The sequence below is a fragment of the Sapajus apella genome, unplaced genomic scaffold, assembly GCF_009761245.1.
Source record: "Sapajus apella isolate SASKATOON/1434 unplaced genomic scaffold, GSC_monkey_1.0 scaffold29, whole genome shotgun sequence".
Classification (NCBI taxonomy): domain Eukaryota; kingdom Metazoa; phylum Chordata; class Mammalia; order Primates; family Cebidae; genus Sapajus; species Sapajus apella.
This window is the reverse complement of record NW_022436969.1, coordinates 10,062,592-10,073,307: the sequence shown is the minus strand read 5'-3', so window position 1 is coordinate 10,073,307 and position 10,716 is coordinate 10,062,592. Positions and strand designations below refer to the sequence as shown.

Below are 10,716 nucleotides of genomic sequence, written 5' to 3'. Positions count from 1 at the left end.
AGAACAAGTGTGCTAATAACTTTGTTAAGCCCTATCCTATGTAGCTGTTAGACATGCTGTGCTTATAGGCACGTAGAACATTCTAGGTCTTTGTACTTTAACCAAGATATCTCTCTAGATGTGCTCACAGGCATGTCCCAGCTCTCCATTGCTTTTACCTGTTTAGAAAAGTTTTAAGCTGTTAGCCAACCAGGTTCTAGTTTAGATTGTGAGGTCTGGCTCCAGCCAACAGAAATCAGACACAGCAGTAAGGACAAACCCAAATGAGTAAGGAATAACTTTGTGTGGATTCCCTTTGTTCTTTGTACTCTCATGGCACTATGGCTACCAGGAGTACCCTTCCTGCAGTCCAGGAAGTAAAAATTGCATGGTTAAAGATCCTTTGTCTCAGTGCTAATTTTTCTTTGCAGCACCGAAGAGCTATTTCCAATATCTATTTCCAACATGGGGTTTCACCATGTTGGTCAGGATGGTCTTGATCTCTTGACCTTGTGATCAGCCCGCCTCAGCCCCCCAAAGTGCTGGTATTACAGGCATGAGCCACTACAGCCGGCCTCTATTTTTAAAACTAAAAAAAAAAAAAAAAAAGGAATTAGAATAAACAGGTTTGTTTAAGGTCTTTGCCACCCCACAACAAGGGTTACCTATGCACAAACAACTAGCGTTTTCCTACTTCTGTGAATTTGTGCTCATCCTTCCTGTTACCTGTAACATCCTCACCTTCCCAAGTTCTAGGCATTTGTCCTTAAGAATCCTGTATTCAGTCACGTCCGGCCCCGTCCCGCCGCCGCGCACGCCAGCCATGAGCTCCACGCAGTTCAACAAGGGCCCCTGGTACGGGCTGTCGGCCCAGGTCAAGAACCGGCTCCTGTGCAAGTATGACCCACAGAAGGAGGCAGAGCTCCGAGGCTGGATCGAGGGACTCACCGGCCTCTCCATTGGCCCCGACTTCCAGAAGGGCCTGAAGGACGGGATTATCTTATGCACACTCATGAACAAGCTACAGCCAGGCTCAGTCCCCAAGATCAACCGCTCCATGCAGAACTGGCACCAGCTAGAAAACCTTTCCAACTTCATTAAGGCCATGGTCAGCTACGGCATGAACCCCGTGGACCTGTTCGAGGCCAACGACCTGTTTGAGAGCGGGAACCTGATGCAGGTGCAGATGTTTCTTCTCGCCCTGGCGGGGAAGGCCAAGACTAAGGGGCTGCAGAGCGGGGTGGACATCGGTGTTAAGTACTCGGAGAAGCAGGAGCGGAACTTCGACGACGCCACCATGAACGCCGGCCAGTGTGTCATCGTGCTGCAGATGGGCACCAACAAATGCGCCAGCCAGTCGGGCATGACTGCGTACGGCACGAGGAGGCATCTCTGCGACCCCAAGAACCACATCCTGCCCCCCATGGACCACTCCACCATCAGCCTCCAGATGGGCACCAACAAGTGTGCCAGCCAGGTGGGCATGACAGCTCCCGGGACATGGCGGCACATCTACGACACCAAACTGGGAACCGACAAGTGTGATAACTCCTCCATGTCCCTGCAGATGGGCTACACGCAGGGCGCCAACCAGAGCGGCCAGGTCTTCGGCCTGGGCCGGCAGATATACGACCCCAAGTACTGCCCGCAAGGCACAGTGGTCGACGGGGCTCCCTCCGATCCTGGCGACTGCCGGGGCCCAGGGGAGGCCCCTGAATATCCCCCTTACTACCAGGAAGAGGCGGGCTACTGAGGCTCCCAGCGCGCTCTCTCCCCACGTCTCCCCATCTCCCCGTCTGGGTTTCTGGGTTTTTCTGGGTTTTCATCTTTTTTTATTAACCTGTTCAGTGCTGCCAATCAGCCGAGGGTCTGTGAGTGGCTCCTGGGATCAGGCAGCAGGGCTTTCTCGCCCTAGCCTTGGTCCTTTGCAGGACTGAGCTACCGGGCTGGGGGGGGAGGGTTCAAGGCCGTATCCTGATACCTGTAGGGTCAGGGTTCCTGCTGGCCTGTCCAGGCTGTGGGCCGAGCTGTGCTGGGGAGAAGAGGCCTGGGCTTGGAGGGAACCGGTCCCTGAAGACTTCTGGTTGCCTGGCCCTCTTCTCATTTTGTCACCAGATCAGTTTGTGGTTTCTGTACCTGCAAAAGTTTCAGGAAGTATTAACAAAAGAAAAATACATTTTTTCCCCCCAACGAATGGGGCAGGGACAGTGGAGAGGATGCTGGGCGATGAGTCTCCTGGAAAGGGGGCCTGGCCACGATGTTAAATGTCTCAGGCTCCCAAGTGGCTGGATTTCCCTCCGACCCTCAGACCTGCCCCGGGACCTGGTGGGGAAAGTGAGGCCTGTACAAGGAAGCAGAATTCTGAGTTGTTGGGGCCAAGCCTGACCCCATCTCCATGCTACCCCACCCTCCCTGTAGCCTCAGTGGGTTTTTTTTAGTTGTTGCTGTTGCCCAGGCTAGAGTGCCTTGCGACAATCTTCGCTCACTGCACGTCCACCTCCCGAGCTCAAGGGATTCCCCTGCCTCAGTCTCCCAAATAGCTGGGACTGCAGGTACTCCACCACACTGGCTAATTTTGTATTTTTGGTAGAGAGACAGGGTTTCACCATGGTAGCCAGGCTGGTCTTGAACTCCTGGCCTCAGGTGATCCACCCGCTTTGGCCTCCCCAAGTGCTAGGATTACAGGCGTGAGCCACTGTGCCCGGCCCCTCAGTAGGTTTTAGGAGCCCCAGCCCTCCTCCTCCCCTTCTGGGCATGACCAGCTATAGTGCTCCATCACCTCGGGCAACACACCCACCAAGTACTGCACAGGAACCCTCACCCAGGAGCCCTGCTCCATCAGATAATGTGAAACCCAACTGTGGACCAAACGCAATAAAACCTCTGTTTGTAAGAAAAAAAAAAAAAAAAAGAATCCTGTACTCTTGTAGCTGAAAGACATTACAGACCATCTAGTCCTTGCCTTTTGTTTTCAGTTTGAGCAAACTGAAGCTGACAACTTAATTGCCCAAGGGCCACAATAAGCCACGGGTGTCTGCAGGATGAGAGCTTGGGCTCATGCTTTTCCCACCCCCCCAGCATGTATTCTCCAGTTGCCCTCCTTCACTCCCTGTCACAGTCACTGATGGCCTCCCTTTGTGTGGTTTACTCTGTGCTAAGCTGTCTTGGGATACTCAAATGCTCCTGAGTATATATCCTTAAGTCTTGCTGTCTTGCGCAGCGTGTCTCCAGCCAATTTTCTTTTTTTTGAGGGTAGAAATCTTGTCTTTTCTTCCTTTTGTGTGCTCCATTATGTCTTCTTCTTTTCTTTTTTTACTTTTTTTGAGACAGAGTCTCACTCTGTCATCCAGGTTGGAGTGCAATGGCATGATCTCGACTCACTGCAACCTCCACCTGCCAGGTTCAAGTGATCCTCCTGCCTCATCCTCCTGAGTAGCTGGGACTACAGGCACATGCCACGATACCCAGCTAATTTTTATATTTTTAGTAGAAAGGGGGTTTCACCATGTTGGCCAGGCTGGTCTCGAGCTCCTGACCTCAAGTGATCCACCTGCCTCGGCATCCCAAAGTGTTGGAATTACAGGCATAAGCCATCACTCCCGGCTATTTATTTATTTATTGAGACAGAGTCTCACTCTATTGCCCATGCTGAAGTGAAGGGGCTCAATCTCTGCTCACTGCAACCTCCACCTCCCAGGTTCAAGAAATTCTCCCACCTCAGTCTCTCTAGTAGCTAGGACTATAGGTGTGTGCCACCATGCCCAGCTAATTTTTAGTAGAGACAAGATTTCATCATGTTGGCCAGCATGGTCTTGAACTCCTGACCTCAGGTGATCCACCCACCTCGGCCTCTGAAAGTGCTGGGATTACAGGCGTGAGCCACCATTCCTGGCTCCATTATGTCTTGATACAAAGGTCAGTACAGACTGACCTTTGGGTAATTAAAGATAAAAGTTGACGAACTGGAAAATAAAACATGACAATCATATTAAAATCACCATAATAGGCTGGGCAAGGTGGCTCACGCCTGTAATCCTAGCACTTTAGGAGGCTGAGGCGGGCAGATCACGGATCACGAGGTCAGGAGATTGAAAACATCCTGGCTAACACTACTACTAAAAAAAAAAAAAAAAAAAAAAAAAAATTAGTTGGGTGTGGTGGCAGGTGCCTGTAGTCCCAGCTGCTTGGGAGGCTGAGGCAGGAGAATCACTTGAAACCGGGAGGCGGAGGTTGCCATGAGCCGAGATCACGTCACTCCAGCCTGGGTGACAGAATGAGACTGTGTCTCAAAAAAACAAAAAACAACAACAAAAAACCACTGTAATCGAGTGTATTTCCATCTGTCTACAGTGATGCTCAGGAAAATTAAGCAACAATTGTATTTTTACCTGAGTGTAACCTACAATTACCAGTGAGGATCATACCACACTGGGTCAGCCTATTTTTAGGAGAGGAGGTAGGAAATCATCCAGTATCTTGTGACTGAAATAGGGTTCCAGTAAGCTGCATGCTCTGGAAACAAAACCTCTTTATCAGCTCTTGTTCCAAGTCACTACCATATCTCATAATAATTGGCCCTTGTCTGCTGGCTGCAGGGGAGCACTAGGTCCTGGAGGAGGGGAACTGCAAGGCAGCTAAGGCCATGATTGTCCTGTGTTTACTGTTAAACAGCCTTCACAGTGACAGAACTGGCCATTTGAGGACAATGCTGACCCTGTTTGTCCCCTCCAAATCTCATGTTAAAAAATTTTTTTTCTTTTGTCTTTTTATGAGACAGAGTCTCACTCTGTTGCCCAGGCTGGAGTGCAGTGGTGTGACCTCGGCTCTCTGCAACCTCTGCCTCCTTGGTTCAAGTGATTCTCATGCCTCCGTGTCCTGAGTAGCTGGGGTTACAGGTGCATACCACCATGCCCGGATAATTTTTGTATTTTTTGTAGAGACAGAGTTTTGCCGTCTTATCCAGGCTGGTCTCAAACTTCTGACCTCAGGTGATCTGCCTGCCTCTACCACCCAAAGTGCTGGGATTACAGGCATGAGCCACTGCACACAGCCAGGACATTAATAGATTAAAGACAACCAGGTCCGGCTTGGGGGCTCACACCTGTAATCCCAGCACTTTGGGAGGCTGAGGTGGGTGGATCACCTGAGGTTGGGAGTTCGAGACTAGCCTGACCAACATGGAGAAACCCAGTCTCTACTAAAAATACAAAATTAGCCGGGCCTGGTGTCACATGCCTGTAATCCCAGCTACAGGGGAGGCTGAGGCAGGAGAATTGCTTGAACTCGGGAGGTGGAGGTTGTGATGAACTGAGATAGTGGCATTGCATTTCAGCCTGGGCAACAAGAGTGAAAAGCAATAAACTCTTTGGGGGGACTGTGTTAAGATTCTCCAGAAAAACAGAACCTATAGGAGAGATACAGAAAGAGACTTATTATAAGGAATTGGCAAAGCAGGGAGTGAATACTTTTCCTTTGTAAACTTCTTAATATAATAACCCAATCAATATATATACCATTGGCTGGCTTCCACATGTGTTTTTGACTGGTTACTAGTAAAATTTGCTTTGCAGCAATCAACCGTATTTACCATTTTCCATGAATTTCAGGGCATAACATCAGGGTTATATGGAAAATGCAGTATATTAAATATCCATATGATTTTGTGAATTCAAAAAAAAAAAAAAGAAAAAGGAATTGGCTATGATTATGGAGGCTGAGAAGTCCAGAGACTAAGGCAAGGCAGTAGCATAGTTCAAGGTGAGTGAGTCCCAGTGCCTGATAACCATGAGCACTGATGGTATGAATTCCAGTGTGAGGGCAGAAAACCAATGCCTCAGCTCACAGGTGGAGAGAGCAAATTCCTTTTTGTTCTGTTTAAGCTCTCAATGGGTTGGATGAGGCCCACCACATTCAGAATGGCAATCTTTTTTACTCAATCTGTTGATTCAGATGCTCACCTCATCCAGAAACACTCCACAGAAACACCCAGAAATAATGTTTAACAAAATATCTGGCACCCTGCAGCCCAGTCAAGTTTGCACAATAAATCTAACAATCACAGAGCCCAACTCTTCACATCTTCTCTCCTGATCATCATCTCATTTGCATATCTACTCACCATTAGTCACTTTCACCTTTAACCCAGTTTTCTCACCCACTAAACTACAACCTTGCCTTTCTGTATGTATCTTCTATATCTATTTACTGTTGTTTTGTGTGTAACATTGACAATGTCTGTATATGTGTTTGCTCTGTTGGCAACCAATTTAGAAGAAGCAAATGTTCTATTAAGAACACATTGTAGGCCAGGCATGGTGGCTCATGCCTGTAATCCCACCACTGTGGGAGGCTGAGGCAGGCGGATCATCTGAGGTCGGGAGTTCAAGACCAGCCTGACCAACATGGAGAAACCCCATTTCTACTAAAAATGCAAAATTAGCTGGGTGTGGTGGCACATGCCTGTAATCCTAGCTATTAAGGAGGCTGAGGCAGGAGAATCACTTGCTGGGAGGCGGAGGTTGCAGTGAGCCAAGATTGTACCATTGTACTCCAGTCTGGGCAACAAGAGTGAAACTCCATCTCAAAAAAAAAAAAAAAAAAAACACATCGTAGGCCAGGCTCATACCTACAATCCCAACACTTTGGGAGGCCAAGTCTGGTAGATCATGAGGTCAGGAGTTCAAGACTAGCCTGGCCAACATGGTGAAACCCTGCCTCTACTAAAAATACAAAGTTAGCCAGGTGTGGTGGCACACACCTGTAGTTCCAGCTACTCCAGAGGTTGAAGCAGGAGAATCACTTGTACCCAGGAGGCAGAGGTTGCAGTGAGCTAAGATCATGCCACTGCATTTCAGCCTTTTATTTTATTTTTTTTAAAAGACGGAGTTTCACAATGTTGGTCAGGCTGGTCTTGAACTCCCGACTTCAGGTGATCCACCCGCCTTGGCCTCCAAAGTGCTTGGATTACAAGCGTGAGCCACCACGTCCGGCCCATTCCAGCCTTTTTTTGAGAGACTCTGTCTCAAAAAAAAAAAAAAAAGAAAAAAAGAACACATTGTATTTCAGTGAGAAGCATGTTTATTAGGCCAAGGTCTCTTTGGACTTATTATTTTGAATTTAGTATAGATTTATTTTTTATGGATTATATTTCAGTAAGAAATAATGTGCTAGCGTTTCCTGATTATACTTAACAGGTTCTAGCTTTTATTAAATGTTCTCATAAAATGACACCTCTCAGGGAATATTTGTGAAAATTTTAACCTAAAAATTATCTTTTTAAAATTTTGAGACAGAGTTTTGCTTTTGTGGCCCAGGCTGGAGTGCAATGGCACAATCTTAGCCCACTGCAACATCCACCTCCGGGGTCAAGGGATCCTCCTGTCTCAGCCTCCTGAGTAGACAGATTATAGGTGTCTGCCACCATGCCTGGCTAATTTTTGTATTTTTAGTAGAGTTGGGGTTTCACCACGTTGGCCAGGTTGGTCTCGAACTCCTAGCCTCAGGTGATCCACCTGCCTTGGCCTCCCAAAATGCTGGGATTACAGGTGTGAGCCACTGCACCTGGCCAAATTATCTTTCTTTCTTTTTTTTTGAGACAGAATCTTGCTCTGTCGCCAGGCGCCAAGCTGGACAGGCTGGAGTGTAGTGGCTCGAGCTCGGGTCACTGCAACCTCTGCCTCCCGGGTTCAAGCAATGTTCCTGCCTCAGCCTCCCAAGTAGCTGGGACTACAGGCTCGCGCCACCATCCCCAGCTAATTTTTTTTTTTTTTTAAATGTAGAGACGGGGTTTCACCGTGTTGGCCAGGATGGTCTCGATCTCTTGACCTCATGATCCGCCTGCCTCGGCCTCCCAAAGTGCTGGGATTACAGGTATAAGCCACCGCGCCCGGCCCCCAAATTATCTTTTATATAAGGGCTATATATCTCTTCCTCTTTCCACATTCCTGCCTGAGCCCATAAAATAGAATACAGCTCATAAAATATTGAGGGGAGAAGAGGGTTGGCCATTTTGTTTCCCTCCCTCAGCAAGGGAGTCTGTGTTCTGCAGGCGTTCCCTGGGGGCATCCGCCAAAAGGCAGGACTGGAGGAGCTTCACACTGTGTGACTTTCTTTTCTGTGCATGGTAAATGTGCTCTGTGCATTTGGCTTTTCCTATAAGCTCATCCTGAGTTGTGCCTTGGGGGAAAGAGGGCATTTTATTTTATCTTCCAATCCAATCTATGCTTTTAAATCTAGATTTACCACTAATAAAACAGATAATCTGACCCCATCTGTTTTCTCAATTTAATTCAAAATCCGGAGATGGAGAGAGTGGTTAATTGGTACTTTTGAAACCCCAAAACTTCACAATATAGATACTGATAGGAACCTAATAATGAATTTGGTTGCAAATTGCTGATGCATATTTGTGACGTACATGCATATATTTTATCAATCTGTCTATCCATCCCTGTTTATTTTTTTAATTTAATTTTTTTAGAGATGGAGTCTTATTCTGTCACACAGGCTGAAGTGCAGTGGCATGATCATAGCTCATTGTAGCCTCAGTCTCCTGGGCTTAAGCAATCCTCCATCTCAGCCTCCTAAGTAGCTAAAATTACAGGTGCATGCCACAACACCCAGCTGATTATTTTTTTCTTGTAGAGATAACGTCTCTATGTTGCCCAGGCTGGTCTCAAACTCCTGGGCTCAATCCTCTCACCTCAGCTTCCTAAAGTGCTGAGATTACAGTTGTGAGTCACCAAGCCTGGCCTAATTTGTTTTGTTACTCCATTTTAGGTTTTCCCTTACAATTAATAAAGTTTTCCAAATTCTACGTTTTGCAGATTGCATCCCTAGGTTATCTTAAAACATGTTCCTCTGTCCCCTGAATTTCTTCTAAACTGGAGGTTTGATATAGTTGGACTGATATGCTTCAAGTTCAATTTTTTTGTCTCCATCTGAAGGCTCTGGGAGAAAAAATTTTTTTCTTTTTGAGACAGGGTCTTGCTCTGTTGCTCAGGCTGGAATGCAATAGTGTGATCTTGGCTCACTGCAACCTCCGCCTCCCGTGTTCAAGTGATTCTCCTGCCTCAGCCTCCCTAGTAGCTGGGATTACAGGCATCTACCACTGCGCCTGGCTAATTTTTGTAGAGATGGGGTTTCTCCATGTTGGTCAGGCTGGTTTCGAACTCCCGACCTCAGGTGTTCTGCCTGCCCCAGCCTCTCTTAAGTGCTGGGATTACAGGTGTGAGCCACTGCGCCTGGTGAAAAAATTTTTTTTGGTCAAGAATACTTTATACCTGGCATTCATATTGTTTCTCATTTAAAACTTTTTCTGGTCATTCCTTTTGTTGACTTTTTGAGGCCCTCCTTTGCCATACTGTTTTTCATTCTTGTATACGGTGTAACATATTGATAAAAGAGGGGAGTCTTGTAGCCAGACTCTGAATTTGAGTACTTGCTCTGCCCTTCAACTCTTTGAGTGACCTTGGGCAGACTATCTAAATTTTCTGTGTCTCATTTTCTTCATCCATCAAACATGAGAGGTGCACTGGGTGGATTAAAATAATAAAATACATGTAACACACTTGAGATAATATTTGGCATAAAGTGAGAGATCAGTAGATGTTAATTATTACTAGTAGTAGTTGGGGTTTTGTTTGTTTTTAGAGACAGTGTCTCCCTGTCGCTCAGGTTAGAGTGCAGTGGCACCATCAGAGCTCACACAGGGGCTAAGTATGGTGGCTCACACCTCTAATTCCAGAACTTTTGGAGGCCAAGGTGGAAGATGGTTTGAGCCCACGAGCTCAAGATCATCCTGGGCAACATGGTGACACCCCCATCTCTATGAAAAACAAACAAACAAACAAACAAAAACTAGCCAGGCATGGTGGCCTGTGCCTGTAGTCCCAGGACTCAGGAGGCTGAGATGGGAGGATCAATTGAGCCTGGGAGGTCAAGGCCGCAGCAACGAGCCAAGATGGCACCACTGCACTCCAGCCTGGGTGACAGGGCAAGACCCTGTCTCAAAAACAAACAAATAAACAAACAAAAATAGCTCACTGAAGCTTTGAACTCCTGGGCTCAAAAATCCCCCTGTCCCAGCCTCCCAAATAGCTAGGATGATAGGCATGAATCACTGCACTTGGCCCAAATTTGCCTGTTTTTGAAGACCACTGTATTTTTACTTTCATTTAATAACATACTGACTGAATTCACGGTAGCTGCTATGATCAGAATGTTTGTGTTTCCCCAAAATTCATACGTTAAAATTCTACCCCCCAAAGTGATGGTATTGGCTAGGTGTGGTGGCTCATGCCTGTAATCCCAACACTTTGGGAGGCCAAGGTGGGAGGATGGCTGGATCCCAGGAATTTGAGACCAGCTTGGGCAACATACTGAGACCCCCATTTCTACAGAAAATACAAAAAAGAAACAAAAGGAATAAAAAAGTAATGAAAGAAAACAACAACAACAAAGTGATGGTATTAAGAGGTGAGGGGAGAGAAATGGTGAATGACTACTAATGGTTACTGAGCTTTTTTAGAAGATGATAAAAATGCTCTAAAATTGTGGAGATAATTGCACAACTCTGTAAAGAAACTAAAAACCATTGGATTCTACATTTTAAATGAGTGAACTACATGATATTGAAATTGTATATCAATTTTAAAAAATTGAGGTCCTGGCTACTTAGCAGGCCAAGGCAAGAGAATTGCTTGAGTCCAGGAGTGCAAAACTTTCATGCTTGATGGT

At 46.6% G+C, this 10,716-nt stretch overlaps 1 pseudogene across 1 annotated transcript; it reads left to right on the top strand.

Moving 5' to 3' along the window:
• The first annotated feature begins 757 nt into the window (after positions 1-757).
• Positions 758-2,869, top strand: LOC116561449 (annotated as a pseudogene). Its single transcript, XR_004273434.1, has one exon. The product of XR_004273434.1 is annotated as a calponin-2 pseudogene (transcript).
• Positions 2,870-10,716: the final 7,847 nt, after the last annotated feature.